At 44.1% G+C, this 19522-nt stretch overlaps 1 protein-coding gene across 8 annotated transcripts in view; it reads left to right on the plus strand.

Annotated features, from left to right (window-relative positions):
- ATXN7 (ataxin 7) overlaps positions 1–19522 on the plus strand; it is a 212165-nt gene that overhangs the window by 983 nt on the left and 191660 nt on the right. For 2 of the 8 annotated variants that reach the window (XM_053291778.1, XM_053291779.1), the window contains exon 1: positions 2–226. The exons of the other annotated variants lie outside the window; for them this stretch is intronic. The gene's annotated coding sequence lies outside the window, so the exon portion shown is untranslated. Of the gene's footprint in view, position 1; positions 227–19522 lie in introns of those variants that run through there. 8 annotated transcript variants of the gene reach the window in all.

Genomic DNA, 19522 nt, shown 5'->3' on the forward strand with positions numbered 1-19522 from the left:
GTAAGCGGCGGCCATGGAGGGGGAGGAGGAGGTGGCGGCGGCGGCAGCAGCAGCAGCAGCTGGGCCCTGAAGCGCGCCGAGTCCGTTGGGGGGCAGCCAGGCCTGGCTTGGCACGGCAGGGGAGCCGAGCACGAACAGCAGTGCAGTGCAAGCAAGCCCCGCCAAACCTGCCCCTGCCCCGAAGGCTCCGGCCTCCACCTGTCCAGCAGGGCGCCTTCTTTGCCAGGTGAGGGCAAAAAAGGAGGGGGGAATGCCAGGGGATGTGAGGGGATAGGGCTCCACCCCTGGCTCCATCTGCCATAGGTTCTGGCCTGGCCTTGGCCACTGCCCATGTAACCTTAGCTGACCTTTGCACTGTTGCCCAGGTGCTGCCATAGCCATGCTTGGGCTGCCTTCGCCACCGCCATATATGTTGCGCCCTTGTCACCAGCATGGAATACCTTTGCTGTTGTCACCGTCTTCTTTTTGGCTGCCTTCGATCTCCATTTCTCTTGTAGCCGGTATCACGACCTCTCTAGTTGTTGCCTTCACCATTTGATGCCACCATTACCATCACAACCATGGTTGTTGCTGACACAGCCAGAATGTACATTATGCTGTCATTGCTACCGCAGCCTCCTTCGTAGCGAGTGTGATATTACCAAGTTGTTTCAGCTTCTTTTTTCAACTTCTTCGTCCTGTCATTGCTGTTGCTTCTCTTGTTGTCACCTTCACTTCCCCGGATTCCTTCATTGACATGGTTACCATCATGCTATCATTACAGTCCATCTTTGACACTGTTGCCACCACCGTTACTTTGGCATTGGTACCGATTCTCTCTCTTGGTGATATTAACCCAGTGGATGTTGCCATAGTGCCACCATATTCTTTGCTGCTTACCATATCAGCCTAAATATCGTTACCCTTTTGATACCACTTCATTGTGTCAGCACCCTGTTTGCACCATTACAATCTTATTGTGGCACCACCATTGCAAGTATTTCTATTGTGGCTTTTGCTTAAGTTTCCCACATCACTATCATATCACAATTTATTGATATTCCCATGTTTTCTTCAGTACTGTTGAGATAGTGTTTTCATTCCCCTTTACACCATTTGGTTGATATTGCCACAATTTGTAAGGCTTGCCATTAACACCATTACTAGACGTCTATTAATTTACAGCATTGATTTCATAAGTGCTTATTGCGTTTTCCTTCCAACTTCTTTCTGTTCTGTCATCTCTTTTAATTTATTATTGCCTGTGTTATTTTTCACATTATTGTTGTAGTGTCCTTCATTGTGTTACTGCATTTACTTTTTGAATGTTTTACCTTGTTGACCTCATTTCCCCCATCTTTCTTGAAGTACCATTTCATGTTCTCTGAAATTGTCGCCACATGTTTTCTTTTCTTTTTCTTTTTTTTTGCCATTAATTCCTATGTCATGCCTAACATTTCCAATATCATTAACATGGTAGCTGGCATAGTAAGGACAACATCAAAGGCAGCAAAGTCATTGTTGTGATTTCCATTGATGAAGCTGTCTCTTTGTGAGTCCCTACCAGTGGTTTCAGTTTTAAGATGTCTGTAAAATGTTGTTTAATGTTGACACTATCTTATCACTATTTTCTCTCTCTTCTGCATTTCTTGCACCTATGTCATTGTCATTTGCTTCTGTTGCAATGTGCAAGCTCAGCAGAGCTCTTATTGTTGTCATAGAACAGGTGATGAGCAGCAATGTCATAATATTTTTGAATGCAGTCAAAAGTAGAGTATTTGGCTCTCTTTTGTTTGATCCAAGGGAGGTCAGGGCCTCTCAATTTGACAGGATAGCTCTGTGGCAGAATTTCTATAACTCGTTCCACTGAACGCTTTATTCTTTTAACTGTGATCTAAAGCTAAAAACAATTTGAAGGATGCTTGGATTCCAGAATTATATCTTCTGCTATTCAGTATATGATATTGAATATTATATTAGCCATCAAAACATAGGATCTTATTTATTTATGTATCATATTTCTATATTGCCTGACATGTGCATCCCTAGGCAGTGTACATAAGTTAAAATACTACAAATATAAAACAATATAAATGATTAAAACAATTATAATATAAAACAAATTAAAATTAATAGCCTGAGAAAACGTGTGTCTTAAGAGTCTTTTAAAAAATAGCCAGAGATGGAAAAACTCTGATTTTAACAGGGAGTGAATTCCAGAGCCTCTGGGCAGCCACAAAGAAGGCCTGGACCTGAGTAGCCATGAAACAAGCCGATGGTAGCCATAACTGGACCTCCCCAGATGATCTTAATAGGCGGGATGGTTCATGACAAAGGAGGCACTCTCTTCAATACCCTGGATCCAAGCTGTTAAGGGCTTTATAGGTAATAACCAGCACTTTGTATTTTGCTCAGAAACATATTGACAGCCACTGCAGTTCTTTTAAGATAGGTGTTATATGGTCTCTTCGGGTTATCCCGGAAACCATTCTCACTGCCACATTGTGCACCAACTGCTGTTTCCAGACAATGTACAAAGGCAGCCCCACTTAGAGTGCATTACAGTAGTCAAGCCTGGAGGTTACCAGCACATGTACCACCGTGTTAAGGTCATTTTCCTCCAGAAATGGCCATAGCTGATATATCAGCCAGAGTTGATAAAAAGCGTCCCTGGCCATTGCCTCAACCTGAGAGACCAGACAAAGTTTTGGATCCAGGAGCACTCCCAAACTACTTACTTGTTTATTCTGGGGAAGTGTAACCCCATCCATAACAGGCCAGATCTAAACCATCTCTCGAGTTCTGATCCCCCACAGTCAGTACCTCCGTCTATTTGGATTCAATTTTAGTTTATTACTCATCTAGCCCTTTACTAGGGGTGTTCACGAACCAATTACTGTGTAACCGAATTCAGACCAAATTCAGACTGAACCACAGGTACATGAACTGGTTTGGTCAAACTGACCAGCTGAGCTGGTTGGGTTGACAAATCAGCTTGAACCAGTTCAATGTGGTTCATGGTGGACCGGTTCACAATTGAACCAGTTCTGCACATCCATACCCATTACTGCCTCCAGGCAGGCAATTAAGGAAGTTAAGCCATTATCTGATGAAGTTGATAAGGAGAAATAGATTTGGGTTTCATCAGTATATTGATTACACTCTGCACCAAATCGCTTGATGATCTCTGCTAGCAGTTTCGTATAGAGGTTAAAAAGCATTGGAGACAGTATGGAGCCTTATGGAACTCCGTACGTAACTCCCACTTTGCAGAGCAACAGTCTCCAAGTGATGCCATATGGAATGTGCCAGAGAGGTAGGAACAGAGCCACTGTCAAATAGTGCCACCCAATCCCAACTCCCTCAAGCAACTCCATGCATTCTGCAACAAAGTGACTCTCCTGATTTTCCCCTTTCAGTTTTCTTTTCACCATACTCCTCATTTTGGGGAACTTTCCTTTTCTGAAATTCAAAGTGTCTGTGTTAGACTTCCTTGCTGATTCTCTCCCCGCATGTATGCTGAATTTGATCGCACTATGGTCACTGTTCCCTAAAGGGTCGATGACACTGACATCATGCACCAGGTCCTGGTTGTCACTAAGGATTAAGTCCAAGGTTGCCTTCTCTCTGGTTCCAAGACCAACTGTTCTAGGGCATGGTCATTCAGCGTATCTAGAAATTTGACCTTTCTGTCATTACGTGACTGTGAATTTACCCAGTCTATGTGTGGGTAATTGAAGTCACCCATTATTACAGCCCTGCCTCTCCTTGACTGATTTCCTTCTGCAACTCCCAGTCACTGTCAGTGTTTTGATCCGGAGGGCTATAGCACGTCCCCAGCAGCACATTTCCTTTCAGGCCTTGTATTGTCACCCACAGGGTTTCTGTGGAGGATTCCAGTCCTTCTAGGTTTTCTGGCTTGTTAGATTTTATCCCTTCTTTAAAAAACAGTGCTACTCCACCTCATAAGAATAGATGGGCCCATGGCCCATCTAGTCCAGCATCCTGTTTCACACAGTGGCCCACCAGATGCCACTGGAAGCCTACAGGCAGGAGTTGAGGGCATACTCTCTCTCCTGCTGTTACTCCCCTGCAACTGGTACTCACAGCCATCCTGCCTCTGAGGCTGGAGGTGGCCTATAGCCCTCCAACTAGTAGCCGATGATAGACCTCTTCTCCATGAAGTTATCCAAACCCCTCTTAAAGCCATCCAGGTTGTTGGCTGTCACCACATCTTGTGGCAGAGAATTCCACAAGTTGATTATGTGTTGTGTGAAAAAGTACTTCCGTTAGTTGGTCCTAGATTTCGTGGCAATCAATTTCATGGGATGACCCATTGTTCTAGTTCTATGTGAGAGCTAGAAAAATTTCTGTCTATCCACTTTCTCCACACCATGCATGATTTTATAGACCTCTATCATGTCTCCCCGCAGTCGTGTTGTAGCCTTGCCTCATAAGAAAGGTGCTCTAGGTCCCTGATCATCTTGGTTGCCCGATTCTGCACCTTTCCCAGTTCTGTAATGTCCTTTAGATGTGGTGACCAGAACTGTACGCAGTACTCCAGGTGTGGCCGCACCATAGTTTTGTTTAAGGGAATTATAATATCAGCAATTTTATTTTCAATCCCCTTCCTAATGATCTCTCGCATGGAATTGGCCTTTTTCACAGCTGCTGCACATTGAGTCAACACATTCCATGAGCTGTCCACCACAACCCCAAGTTCCCTTTCCTTGTCAGTCTCTGACAGCTCAGATCTCATCAATGTATACTTGAAGTTGGGGTTTTTCATCCCAGTGTGCATCACTTTATATTTGCCAGCATTGAACCACATTTGCCATTTTGCTGCCCACTCACCAAATTTGGAGAGATTGGTTTGGAGCTCCTCACAGTCTGTTTTGGATTTCACTACCCTAAAGAGTTTGGTATCATCTGTAAATTTGGCCACCTCACTGCTTACTCCAACTTCTAGATCACTTATGAATAAATTAAAAAGCACCGGTCCAAGTACAGATCCCACTTCTTACTTATGAATACTCTCCGTTTATACCTACTCTCTGTTTCCTGTTCTTCAACCAGTTAGCAACCCAGACATGTACTTGTCCCCTTATCCCATGACTGCTAAGTTTCCTCAAGAATCTTTGATGAGGAACTTTGTTGAAAGCTCCAAGTGTACTATGCCAACTAGATCACCTTAATCGACACACTTATTGACACTCTAAAAGAACTCCAAAAGGTTTGTGAGGCAAGATTTACCTTTGCAGAAGCCATGCTGGTTCTTCCTCAGCAGGGCCTGTTCTATGTGCTTTACAATTTTATCCTTGAGGGTGCTTTCCATCAGTTTTCCTGGAACAGACATTAAGCTAACTGGCCTGTAATTTCCTGGATCGCCCCGGTTTCCTTTTTGAAAATTGGTGTTACATTTACTACTTTCTAGTTCTCTGGTACAGAGCCTGATTGAAGGGATGAGTTATATATTTTAGCAAGGAGGTCGGCAATTTCACATTTGAATTCTTTGAGGACTTTTGGATGGATGCCTTCTGGCCCTGGTGATTTGTTAGTCTTCAATTTTTTCAGACAGTTTAGAATTTCAACTCTTGTCACTTCTACCTGACTCAGTTCTTTAGCCTCCGTCCCCAAAAAGCCTGTTTCAAGAACAGGCATATGCTCAGTATCCTCTGTTGTGAAGACAGATGCAAAGAACTCATTTAGCTTCTCTGCAACCTCCATATCCTCCTTAATAATCCCTTTCACTCCCTCATTGTCTAAGGGTCCAACCACCTCTCTGGCAGGTTTCCTGCTTCTGATATATTCATGTGGGATCTATTTATTTTTTATTGGGCAAATATGTCTCAAATGTTTTAAGATCTCACAAGTGTATTTTATGCACAGAGCTTCTTTCTCATTGTTTCTGTTTTTCATTTTGTTGTGGATGTTTTAAAATGAGCTCATATTATTTTTTCAGATATACAAAATACTTGTTTTCATTTGCAAGGCCTATAAAAAAACGGTTTTGGAAATCTTTTATAATAGCAATAGCACTTACATTTATATACCGCTCTATAGCCAGAGCTCTCTAAGCGGTTTACAATGATTTAGCATATTGCCCCCAACATTCTGGGTACTCATTTTACCGACCTCGGAAGGATGGAAGGCTGAGTCAACCTTGAGCCCCTGGTCAGGATCGAACTTGTAACCTTCTGGTTACAGGGCGGCAGTTTTACCACTGCGCCACCAGGGGCTCTTATATCTAATCTTATAATGGTATAAGAATGGATATGGGAAATATGCAGGTGCAGTGGTTCATAGTTCGTCCTCCTTTGAAAACGAACTTGCTTAGTAGCTCCTTTCAATCCATAGGACAACCTTAAGTAGAATCATAGGAATTATTGTGACAGTCCAGTTGTTCCTTTAATCTTTTTTTTTTTTTTTTGCATTGCGAGTCTTGGGCCATTATTATAGATATGCACTTCTGCTTATAGCCATCACAAATATGTTCTAGGCCCCAAGTTTAAAACTGCTTCTGATTCTGTGAATCCTTTTAGGAAAATGAATGCTCAGTAGTATCTTGGTTTGCATTTTAGAGGTTCATCCTTTAGCGGTTTGTCTATCGAAGGACATGAGCAGGGATGCTCTTATACCAGAAATTATGTGCTACTGTTTTTAGGTCTGATTGCTGCTATTCTGAGATGTATAAAACTTGAATGGATAGTTTTATGTTATCATAAATACTTGTGTTCTACATTATGCTGCATATTTTGTCAGTTGGACATGAAATCCAGTCTACACTGAGTACTCTCCTAGAAATTAATAGGATAAGTAAACTTGTCCCATAAATTTCAATAAGACTGTTCATGGGTAATTTAATGTGGATGTGAGCCAGTGACTGTAGTAGTCTGTTTCCCTAACTGTAACACTTAAATGTGTGTGTTTCATGTGCTGTTTGTATACAAACAAACAAATTTATATGTTAGAGTTATGAGATGGATTACTCCAGTCACTGATTTACCTCCAGGTTGAGTTACTGATAAGCTATCTTACTGAAATTAATGGGAAGAGTTTCCTTTTTCCTATTAATTTCAGTGGGAGTACCCATGAGTAACTTAGTCTAGATGTAAGCCAGCAATTGGAGTAGCCCATCTCATAACTTTAAAATTTAAAATTGATCGTATGTGTCATACACTCTCACTCTCTCTATGGGTTACCTGAGCTTTGAAACATAAGGGGTACACATGTTTAAAAAGCTTGGGAATTCCTGCTTAGACCATCAGTCCATTTAGCTTAGTACTGCATACTCCACAGTACTGGCAGCAGGAGTTGGCATTGTTTGGCACTTGCCTCAGAAGGGCCCCGTTGCTGATTCCTGACACCACTTCTATTGCTCATATCCTCTGGCAGTGACCTTTTGGAAGCCTACCCAAGTAGGAGGGGGCCCATGGGGGGCAATTTGCCCCTATTTGATCTCAGTTGGCTTTGTCGATACCCTAATTATAAATATATGTGACTCTACTAGTCAAAGAAGATGGATACTTACTTTCCATATTATGGAGAACACTGATCTGCACAGAAAGATTTTGTAGGATGAGGCAGGGCAGTTATGTGACAAAGGAGAAGGAGCAGACTAAGAAGCATTTCTTTTTTTAGTGTTGATTCCAGCCAACACTGGACCAACGAGAACCACTCATTGCTGTAAGTTTTAAAGAGATCCTTTTGCTGAGTAAAAAGGGGATATGTGGCAACTGTGCACAAACAGATGCAAGCTCTGGTTGTCAGAATGAAACAACATTCAATGCATTTTTTAAAGGTTATAGCAACCAATACACACTATCATTTAGGAATAATCTAAATAGAATTTTTTGATTTAAATCAATCCATGCAGGAATGCTTTACTCTAAAAATACCATTTGTAGAAATATTCAGTCATGTATTCCTGGAATGTTTGTACTGAATAAATTCAAGATACTCTAGAAGGTCTTAATTTGTTAGACTGATCACTCTTATTCTGTATTTTTCGGATTTCTTTGCAGTTTGAACAGGAAGATCCTGATCCTGAAGACAGGTGCACTAAAATGCATGGGGCCTTCTAGATGATCACATGAGCAGGGGGAAGGCAGGGTTAAACCTACCTTCCCTGCAGACTATTCTGGACTGGCCCCAGCCATGCTGCACTGCTGTGCACATGCTTGCTGTGGCAGCGACTGGCACAGCATTCCAGAGGCTGGGGGAATCCCACAATGCACTGTGCCATGAACGTAGTGCATTGGGGGATTTCCCGTGGGGGACTGGTGCTCTGGGTCCCCATCTCTGTGTCAGTGTGGGTTGCAAACAACCCATGCTGACACACAATCCCAGAGCCTGGGTTAACGGAACACTTGCTCTGTTAACCCTGGCTAAAAGATGGGTTTGGCACTGTGGCAGCACCAGGATCCATGTGGATCCTGGTGGTCCTCACAGGCAGCCAAGCCCAGACTTGGTTGCCTCAGTCTGGGCTTGGCTGCTTGTGAGGATAGCCTTATTGATGTGGGGTGCATGATGTGTTTGCATATTTGGGACATAAAAGTGTGGGGACAGGTCTAAAATAACTATAAATGTTTTAGTTCAGACTGCAATAATGCAAGTAACCCATTCATGATGAAAATGGAACTGAAAGGAGGCTACACTTGGGGTGGTGTATTTTTCCCTTAGGGACTAGTTTCTTAGTCCGCCATTTCCTGTCATCAAAACTCATAAGACCCCCATTTTTAAAACCACCGCTCTTTTACAGAAAGTTTTGGACTGCATTGTAAAAACGGCAATGTGATGCATTCTTGTCAATGTATAATTTAATATTACTGTACATACAACTTTGCTTGAAGTGGAATCTATCACTGCCTCTGTTCAGTCTGATGATTTGTTTGAAAATTATGCTGCTTGCTTGGGATCTTGATTTTTGTGTACCAGGTCAGGTCTCCATGAGAATGAACTCTTCTGTCCCCTGCCACTAAGGAGATTCAAATACTGCCTTGCTAGACAAGAGGAATTAATTACTTATGGAATCTAGTAACCATGCTAGATTTTATATGGATTTTGAGTCAATTGTCCAGCCAGCAACTACAGACAGACATTTGAAGGAAAGCTTTTCTGCACTTTTTTCTTCCCTTCTAGCAGTTCTAGGAAGCCACAGTGTGTCTTACTGTTCTTCTACTCTAATTATTGGGCTCTCCACTCACAGGTTGGTCTATGAAAGCTTAGTGGGCTTGCTGAGGAGCTGCAGGATCCTCTGCTGTGGTTATAAGTTGCTGCGGGGAGTTGTTTCTTGCAAATATTATCACATTTTGAGGTTTGGTCTACAACAGTGATTCTCAAACTTGGGACCTCAGGTGTTATTGGACTTCAACTCCCATAATCCCCAACCAAAGGCCACTGAGGCTGGGGATTATGGGAGTTGAAGTCCAATAACACCTGAGGACCCAAGTTTGAGAATCCCTGGTCTACAATCACAAGAGATAAAAGTTTACTTAAATTAACAGATGATGATGAGAAGCTCAGCCTCAGTTGAGAAATACAGTGGAATTACAGTCACAGCTGGGCGAGAATTGCAGTTGCTCATTCTCAGTTGTTCCATGCAGCCCTGATGAAATAAATGGCGATTGCACAGTAGCATCCTTCATGAATTTTTCCTGAAGCATTTAGCATCTTTCATGTCTGCCTTAACTTTTTAAAAGATAAAATAGCACCTGTAATTATTTTGGTGCTATTATGAAACACACCTCTATTGTATTGGCGTGTCATTCTGTAATATCTTCATTTTCAGGTGTGTTTCAGAAATCAGGCTTGGGTCTCAACCTGAGGAATATAGTCTGACCCAGGAAGACACAACCTCATTTTTATGTCTAATAATATTTGTACTATGTAAACAAGCTGTTGCCCTTCTAGATAGGAGAAACAGTCTGTTCAATCCTTGGTGTTTTTTGTTGTTGGTTTGTTTTATGTAAGATGGACACGGCACATAAGTCTGCTTAGTTCCTTTTAAAGATAAGCTTTATGTATAAGCGGACAGCAATTGCGCTAGTAACCTCCCTCATATAGACTGCAAAACAGAAGAATGCTGAATGTATGTATCCCCCCCACCCCACCCCCGCCCTATGCAGTTTTACTTTATGACTCTGATATTTGGAAGACCATCTTGGGGATCCATTTTAACCCTCCTTCAGCTAATATTAAGGAGCATTTAATATTGCTCCTATGAAACTTTCCTAGCATGATGGAAATTATTTAAATATATTAGTAAATCAGGCTTGCGGTTTGCAAGCATTGCTCCTGTACCACAAAATGACCATGCACTCTCCCTTCACTCGTTGCTATTTGATTTCCAGAAGAGCTTATGTGTTTAGAAAAATGTATTTATATCTGCAACCCTTAATCTTTTTCATGTTATTTTTCTTCTTAAGTGAGTTTCATGAAACTCGACACGAGTTGAAATGCAGTGAACTGGAAAAATATACCTTATTCATTGCTTCATAATTCGGTGGAAATCCAGACTTTTTCTCTCAAATACCAGAGAAAACTGCCAAAGTTTGTTCAAAGATATTATTTCACCCCTGTGCTGGAGCTCATTATTATGGGTTAAGTACAGAGCATGCTCGGAAGACAGGACTTACATCATTGTAGTTTTAACTACCTGCCACCAGGAGGTGCCTAGACCCCAGTACCAGTCCTGTCTTCTCTTGGAACACAGCATATGGAGAGAGCCCTTACAAATTTAGGCCTTCAGGTCTTGCATTTTTCTTCTGCCCCTGTCTTCCCCACTGTTCCCCTTAGATTGTCCCAGGGTGGGAAAGGAGTGACCTAGGCCCATTTTTAATTGAAACCCCCACCATCTTTTTTCTTTTCCAATGTGACCAATTTGATTTAGTCCTTCGAGGTTTCCCCCCCTTACTTTCCTTTGCTCATGGAAAGAGCAAAAGCCGAAGATCTCGGGGGGCGGGGGGGTGTCCCTTTCTGTAGGTCCCACTGCAACTACAAAGCTTACCACCAGCAGCCCGTTAGGGCAAAATTGCTCTCCCTGCTCTCTTAGGTCCCCTTCCTCTTGTGGCGGTGGCAAGGACACACGAAGTGGCTGCAAGTCTGTGAAAAGCCTCCAAAAAACCCAAGCACCTTAAGGAGGAAGCTCAGTCTCTGAAAGAGAAAAGATTGCCTGCACCTTAGCAAGCGCCTTATCATTAAAGATTTATATAGGCACACCAAACCGCACCCCAAAAGTGGCAGAGCGCAAAGTGGCAAAAAGGGGGTGGATGGTCAGGGCCCTGCGGGCAATTCCATCTTATTTAATATTTCTCCGTGTAAACCACCATGAGCCATTTTTGGAAGGGCAAAATATTTATTTATTTTATTACATTTATGAGCCTCTGGTGGCGCAGTGGTAAAAACTGCCGCCCTGTAACCAGAAGGTTACAAGTTCGATCCTGACCAGGGGCTCAAGGTTGACTCAGCCTTCCATCCTTCCGAGGTCGGTAAAATGAGTACCCAGAATGTTGGGGGCAATATGCTAAATCATTGTAAACCGCTTAGAGAGCTCCGGCTATAGAGCGGTATATAAATGTAAGTGCTATTGCTATTGCTATAAACTGCACCTTCCAAAGGCTCTAGGCGGTGTACAACAACTTTAAAAAGACATAAAAATAAACAATTCAAAACACAGTGCTAAAAACAATTCAAAAACAATTTAAACAATTTAAAACCAATTAAATACTTTAAAAAACACTTTACAAACTTTGGAAGGCCAGCCAAACAAATAAGTTTTTAGGGCTCTCTTAAAGGCCAACAGCAAACCTAAACTGCGGATATCTGCTGGGAGTGCATTCCATATTCCAGGAGCAGCTACAGAAAAGTCCCAGTTCTGAGTCGCCACCAGACGTACCGGTGGTAACTAACAGACCTCTCCAGATGACCTCAACAAGCGATGGGGATCATACTGAAGAAGGTGCTCTTTAAGGTAGCCAAGCTGTTCAGAGCTTTAAAGGTAATAACCAGCACTTTGTATTTCTCCTGGAAACATATCGGCAGCCAGTGCAGCTGTTTTAAGACAGGCATAATATGGTCTCTCCAGGTTACCCCAGAGACCAATCTGGCTGCTGCATTTAATATAGAAATTGAATAAATAAATTCCCTGTTGTCTGGTAACATCACCTCTGGGGTGATTGGTGTCAAGGGGAAATGGCTGGTCCTCACTATCTCCCTGTGCCAAAATCCAGTGCTAATGAGAAGGATGGCTTGGCCCCAGCTCCAGCTTGGCCAGACAAGCCGAATCAGCCTGCTGATGACGCAAATCAGCTCCACCTATGGAGGCTTTTCTGGGAACACCACTGGATGCTCCACCAGCAGGCCTGAGTGGCAAACCACAGACTCTAGTCCATGGAGGGAAGCTATCCACCATCTTTTCCTATAACAAAAATTGGGGGCCAAACTTAAAAGGAAAACACATCATTATTCCTCTTCTGATTCCCCCCCTTCCCAAACATCCCTGCCCTCTTCCATCCAATCATTGCGCACCCAACTTACCCATCCCCGCACCACTTCGCCCTCTACCCCAACCTAGCCTACCTATAGTGCCTCCCCCCTACCAGCCAAACCTAGAGACCAGGTGCCTCTTGAGCCAACATCTGAACCTGAGTCCATCTCTGATTCAAACCACACACCGCTCCAGATGGGTCTGACAAGGAAGAAAAGGAACTATTGGCGGAGGAGGTAGCTCAGCCATCTACACTATCTGCTCTCCTTTTTTTGTCCCCTGATTTTGCTATCCTATTAGTGAAAGCTAAAAGAGCTATCAGTGATGTGACACTGGCAGAATCAATACAAGAGGCTGCCAATCTGGATCAAAATGTATTCCCAACTGACGACTCCCCATCTTCTATGGTCCCCTTCCCCAGTAGCTTTTGTAAAGTCATGCTGGCAGAATGGCAACAACCAGACTCCTCTAGGCCAGTAGGTAGCTATCCCAGAAAACACTATTCCCTGCCTCAGTTGCCCAGATTGTGTCAGGAGTGATTCTAACTACTGAGAGGCACCGTCGATTATGATCTGAGGACAGGAAATGTGATTCCTACCTTAAGAAGGTGCATGAGGCATTGGCAGCATTCATCAAAGCTGCCACTACCAAATCTATCTTTGCCCGTGCTTCAGTCTTATAGGCCAAGTTGCTCATAGCCCTGGTTCCTCCTGAAAATGTCAAGCTTCACTAAGGCATTAATAAGTTAGCCAAAGCAGCAGCCTTAACAGCAGACTTTAGCCCGGACTGCCTGAAGCAGGCCTCCAGATCCATGGCAGCTGGGGTGGCTGTGCGCAGATCTCTCTGGCTAAGATCATGTCGAGTAAACTCCAAGTCCAAGATGGTGCTTATGGCATCTCCCTTTACCAGATCAGAACTGTTTGGTCCAGTGCTGGACCCCATGTTAGTAGAGACCAAGGACAAAAAGAAAGCCATGCCTTAGACTTGCAGGGACTTGCTCACAGTGTTTTGCAACCCTACATAGACTTGGATGTCGTCCTCTTCCTTTCGCCCCTTCAGGCGGTACCAAGGCTCCTTCCCCTCCCACGGGAGGGAATTCCGCACAGCCAGTTGCAAAGGTACAGGATGACCTCAGTGGAGGCAGCGCTTCAGAGGCCAAGGCAGGTCCCAAGGCTTCCGAGGCCCTTCATCTAATTTCCAACAGAGCATAAAACAATGACGCCAGTCAGTTTGGGGCGACACTATTTTGCTCCTAACTGGATGTCTACCACCCAAGACCAATAGGTGATAGACACGATCTCACTCAGTTACACCATAGACTTCATGACAACCCCACCAGTCTCCTTCATGGTCACTCCTTGATCCACCAGAGCATCTAAACATCAACTGATGTACAAGGCTATACATCATCAGATTCAGGTGATTGAGCAGGTACTCTCTACAAAAGAATGTCCTGACATCTACTCACTGTTATTTCTAATCCCCAAAAAGACTGATCCTGGAGGGCTGTCCTGGACCTAAAATGCCTGAACAAGTTTGTTAAGAAGAAAAAATTCAGGATGGAATCCCTCCACTCCCATTAAGGAGGCTATCTGACCTCATGACTTCCTGGCATCAGTGGATCTATCCGAAGCATACCTGCACATGCCCATCTGCACCTCATACAGGAGGTACCTACGCTTTGTCTACAACAGGCAACATTTTCAATACAGGGCCCTCCCCTTCAGCCTGTCATTAGTGCCCAGGGTATTCACGAAAATCATGGTCACACTGATTGCATACCTATGCCTTCAGGGGGTGCATATTTACCCGTACCTTGACATCCTCTTCATCTGGGCTGCTTCTCTCTGACAAGCCAAGAGAGCAATTCACTACGCACTTCAGCACCTGGGGGCAGTATTCACTATAGCCCAGGACTCGGTCTCCTTACACAAGGAATGGATGAACAAACTCGTGTCTCTTCTTCAACCGCTTCTATGATCCCAGACTGCAGACCTCATGCTCCTCTCGCAATTTTGGAATCCATGGTAGTATGCATGGAATGCACGCTCTGGTCCAGGTGGCATGCCTGCCCTCTACAGTGGCTCCTCTTGCCACTGAGAGGAGAGCTGATCTTGTGGCAAGCATGACTTGTCCCCCTAGCTAAGCAGGGTCTGCCCTGGTTGCATTTGAATGGGAGACCACATATAAGCACTCCATCCCTCAGGGGATGGAGCTGTTTTGGGAAGAGCAGAAGGTTTCAAGTTGCCCCCCTGGCATCTCCAAGATAGGGCTGAGAGAGATTCCTGCCTGCAACCTTGGAGAAACCACTGCCAGTCTGTGAAGACAATACTAAGCTAGATAGACCAATGGTCTGACTCGGTATACAGCAGCTTCCTATGTTCCTATTTCAATATAACATCATGGCAGGTATGCATAAACAGGTTACTCTTCCCAAGAAGGTATACAGGTCCTTGGATGGATGTCTCCGGCTATGAGCAATGGCCTACCACTAACCTTTCCTCAATGGATCACAGTGACCATGGATGCCAGTTTGAAGGAATGGGGTGCTTACTGCCTAGGCATTCTGGCCCAGGGCTCATGGTCACAGGTAGACACAAACAGGAACATAAACTACTTGGAACTCAAAGGAGCAAGACTTGACCTGTTAGAATTCCAACATCATCTTCAGGGATGGCATGTGCTCCTCAGGACAGGCAACATCATCATGAAGGCTCACATCAATTGCCAGGGGGGCACGAGATTACAAGCACTAATGGAGGAAACTGACTGCCTTTTTCAGTGGGCGGAGCTGTCCATCACAGCGGAACACCTAAGCAGGACAAAGAACAATCAAGCCGACTGGTTCAGTTGAAGGACAGAGGAGCGGGTGGAATGGGCCCTCCATCCAGAGGTCTTCCAGCTGATCACAGCACACCTGGGTGCCCTAGAAGCCATTTGCAGCCGAGCCGGGGAAGGGGACGGGGTCGGCAGGGGAGCTCTCCTGCTGACCACCTGTGTATGGGAAGGGAAGGGGCGGCAGGGGTCTTGGGGCTGTTCAGGGGGCGGCCACCAGCCGAGCAGGGGGCATTGAAGAGCCGGGCGGCAGGGACTGGGAGATACCCTGCAGCCCGATTGCAATTTGAACACGAGGAGGAAGCCGAGCCGCGCGCCGCCAGAGGAGGGGGAATGAAGTGGGCGGCAGGGAGGTATGCCGCCCGCTTACTTAAATAAATACGGCAAGATTCTTGAGGGGGTAAGTAAAGCCCCCCCCGAACTCCTTTGGAACCCCCCACCCGAACCAAAACCACCCGTGTCCGGACCGGTCTGGAGGCCTTTTGAATGGCCTCCGAACCGGTCCGTGCACATGACTATTTTTTAACTTGTACACCGCTTGGAGATTTCTATATCGGGTGGTATAGAAATACAAAAATAAATAAAATAACTGTAACATTTAAATATATTCTGTGCCTGTTTACATATACATAAAAACACAAATTTAAGTGTTACACTTACAGACTACTACAGTCACTGACTTGCATCTACATTGTTATTCCTAAGCAGTCTTATTGAAATTAATAGGACAAGTACTAATTTCTATGGGAGGACTTGATATTAATGTTCAGAAGCCTGTTAGGCTGCCGGGAGGGGTACACTGAACTTCAGCACATTGCCTGCCAGCCAGAAGCAGAGGAAGAGAGTCTATATCGTCCTCCCTTCTGGTCCGCAGCGGACACTATTTATTTATTATTCAATTTTTATACTACCTTTCATAAGGCATCCCAAGGCAGTTTACAAAAGTTAAAATACGATAAAATTTCATTAAAATCACATTTAAAACCTAAAAATCAGATAAACAGTAGAAATAAAACACCAAAAAACGACGATAAAAAGATAAGCAGAAGCAGGAAAGATGAGAGACCTGTCAGCCTCTAAGGGGTAAAAGCCTGAACAAATAAAAAGGTCTTTAGTTTTTTGTTTTTGTTTAAGTAGCCACAGATGTCAAAGAGCGGACATTCACTGGGAGAACATTCCAGAGCCTGGGGGCAACAACAGAGAAGGCCCCATCCCCCATGCACAACAATTTAGCTTCTCTCAACATCTGCACACAGAGCAAAGGCACCTCTGACAACCTTGTTAGGTGAGCAAAAACCCTTGGGGACAGGCGGTCCTTCAGGTAACCAGGGCCCAAATCATTAAGGGCTTTAAAGCTAATAAGCAACAGCTTGAATTGGATCCAGAAACAAATTAGCTGCTAGTGCAGCTCTTTCAAAATCGGTGTAATATGTTCCAAGCGAACAGGTCTAGAAAGAACCATGGCAGCTGCATTCTACACCAACTGAAGTTTCCAAATATTCTTCAAGGGCAGCTCCATGTAGAGTTCATTGTAGTAATCCAGCTGTGATATCGTTAAGGCATAGGTAACCCTGGCCAGATCTGCCTTCTCAAGAAAGTTGGAGCACTAATCAAAGCTGTGCAAAGGCATCCCTGCCCACTGCCTCCACCCCCATCCAAAAGCAGAACTTGGTCCAGCAACATCCCCAAGCTGCACACTTATTTTTTCAAATGGAGTACAGCCCCATCCTGATTGGCTTTTCTACTGATCAGCTGTTGCTGCCACTACCATTCTGTGGGCTCTCAGAAGCCTCTCTGTTTATGTTTGGGGCTACAGGCTTTTAATTCCCATGCTCTGGAAACTCACAGATACATGGGCTCAGGAAACTCACTGGATTATGTATTTGTTGGCATGTTGGGGACAGGTCACTTAGCAGGCAGTGGGACAATTGCCCCCAGATTCTACAGCTGCAAGTGATTAGCCTCATGCCTTGCCCTATATGTCTAAGCATACCCGAGTTAGCTTGCGAGTTAACTTCACTTTCAAGGTCTTTCTGTCGGAAGATTGACCCTTTACTTTCCCTCTGCAGTTGCCTCAAACATGCTAATGCTAATCACCTCAGCAGGAAAACCAAACTAGGTACTGTGAATGCAACTCCCTTCCCCATCATAAAAGAGCTAAGTGGGCAGTGGGAACTCAGGAGGTGCGCTCACTAAAATTACTGATTGATTTACTGGATCTTTCTGACCTGATATATACCGTCCTTGCATGTCCGTGCAGTCCATTTACATACAGGTGGTTCTTGACCATTCATGCCATTGTGTTTTACTCAAGCTTAACAAACAAAGACAATGGATCCTTTTTGAGATCCAGTGGAATGTCCCTCCTTAGGAAGAAGGAGCAGCCAGTACTTCACCTCAGGGCCCATTTTGGGCTATAACTGGCCCTGGTTTCTTGAACCTGTGTGCTTCATTTGATCTCTATACCGTGGAGTCACTCACTGTATGGGCGATAGACTTGACATGCACTATAACAGGCCTTGTCTTGCTCTTCACGCCATTCACACTCTCAGCCTCCAGATCGGCCTTCCTCACTGGCCCGATCTACCTAGCTTGCCTCACTGCTAGGAGAAGTTGATTGCACGAAAACACACACCTTTTGGATTTACCCTTGCTCAGTGGCGCACCTAGGTAATTTTGATGCCCAGATTGCACCTGCTGCCGCCATGAGGCTGAACTGCCAATTTTTTCCCAATAATTCTAGCTGCTGGGGGTGGGGGGTGAGCTGAGTGAACTCCCCACTTGGTGGTGGCAGTAGTGGGCAGAGAGGGAGCAGCCGCTGGGCCTGACCATCTGGCCCAGTGGCCTCCTGAGAACTGCGAGGCACTCCAGCATGCCTGCACATTTGGAATAGAGTGTTGCGATGGTCAGGCCCAGCGGAAGGACAAGGTTGTGTGATAATCACAGCACTCCTCTGGGCATTTCCTATCTCTGCTCTTTCTTAAATCTAAAAACCTGTTCCTTTAGAGTCTTCTTTTTTCTAGCAAGCTTGGAAGTCATTTAATTCGGCCACCAAGCTAAATTGCTTCTTTGCAAGTATCTGGTTAATCTTTGTAACATATTTTAGTAGTAATATTGCTTTAATCAACTCTCTTATTCTGCTGTACCCCTAAATCTTCAAATAAAAACTTCAACCTCTTTGTCAGTACATTTCCCTGGGACCAGAACTTTGCACAAAAATTATTCTGACGTAGGAGTGCTCCACCCCCACTCACTAATACCCAGCACATTTAGGGGTGTTCACCAATCACCCCAGAGCAGTACTATTAACACGGCAGCACATCCATCTTGTCTGGATTTAGCCTCAGTTTGCTAACCCACATCCAGCCCATCACTTCCTCCAGCCCCTGGTTCAGTACATCCACTGTTCCCTAGGATCTGATGTCAGGGAAAGGTAGAGCTGAGTGTCATCTGCATATTGATGACATTTCAGTACAAACCTCCTGTCCACTCAGTTAATGTTAGATCCTGCTCAGGTTTAATCAGGAAGGCCCCTGATTAAACCTGAATGTACATGCACACATACTGCCTTGATACTGTTGCCCAGAACAAAATTCATTCTGCACACAGATGAATTTTTTTAAAAGAGCACTGGTTACTAGTACCCCCTGCTGGAAACCCCTGGTCATTATACTGACAGCTTGTTTGAATACTATGATTTTAATCCGTAACTAGGCTGAGATACCTTACCATATTTAGTAATTCACATTTATTAGATATAGTGATATCAAAACTTAACAAGGTTCCATAGTGTTAATACAATCATGTATGTTTTTATTTCTCTGCTGAATGGTTCTAGCCTTTAAGCCTGAATATATAGCAATAGCAATAGCACTTGAACATTTTTGTGGCCCAAACCTAGTGATATATTGAATCAAAGGGTGGGGAGAGAGCCAATTTTCAGTTGTTAGGGGTTGAGGCTTCATTCTGTGTGTAATTTTGTGCATCACACCATGACTAGCGGAAGTAGAACACATGATCAAAAAGAAGCAAATAATTCAAGTTGTGCAATTAAAATACTCACCAAGAAAAGCTTAACTATAAATTTTGAGTTTGGCTGCATTAGTTGTATTATTATACAACAACAACAACTACTACTACTACTACTACTACTACATCTTCTTCATATTCTTCATCATTTATTAACAAATTAATGCAGTTTGCAAACTAATTATTATAGTT

This window comes from Hemicordylus capensis, chromosome 2 (genome assembly GCF_027244095.1).
Source record: "Hemicordylus capensis ecotype Gifberg chromosome 2, rHemCap1.1.pri, whole genome shotgun sequence".
NCBI classification, from domain to species: Eukaryota; Metazoa; Chordata; class Lepidosauria; order Squamata; family Cordylidae; genus Hemicordylus; species Hemicordylus capensis.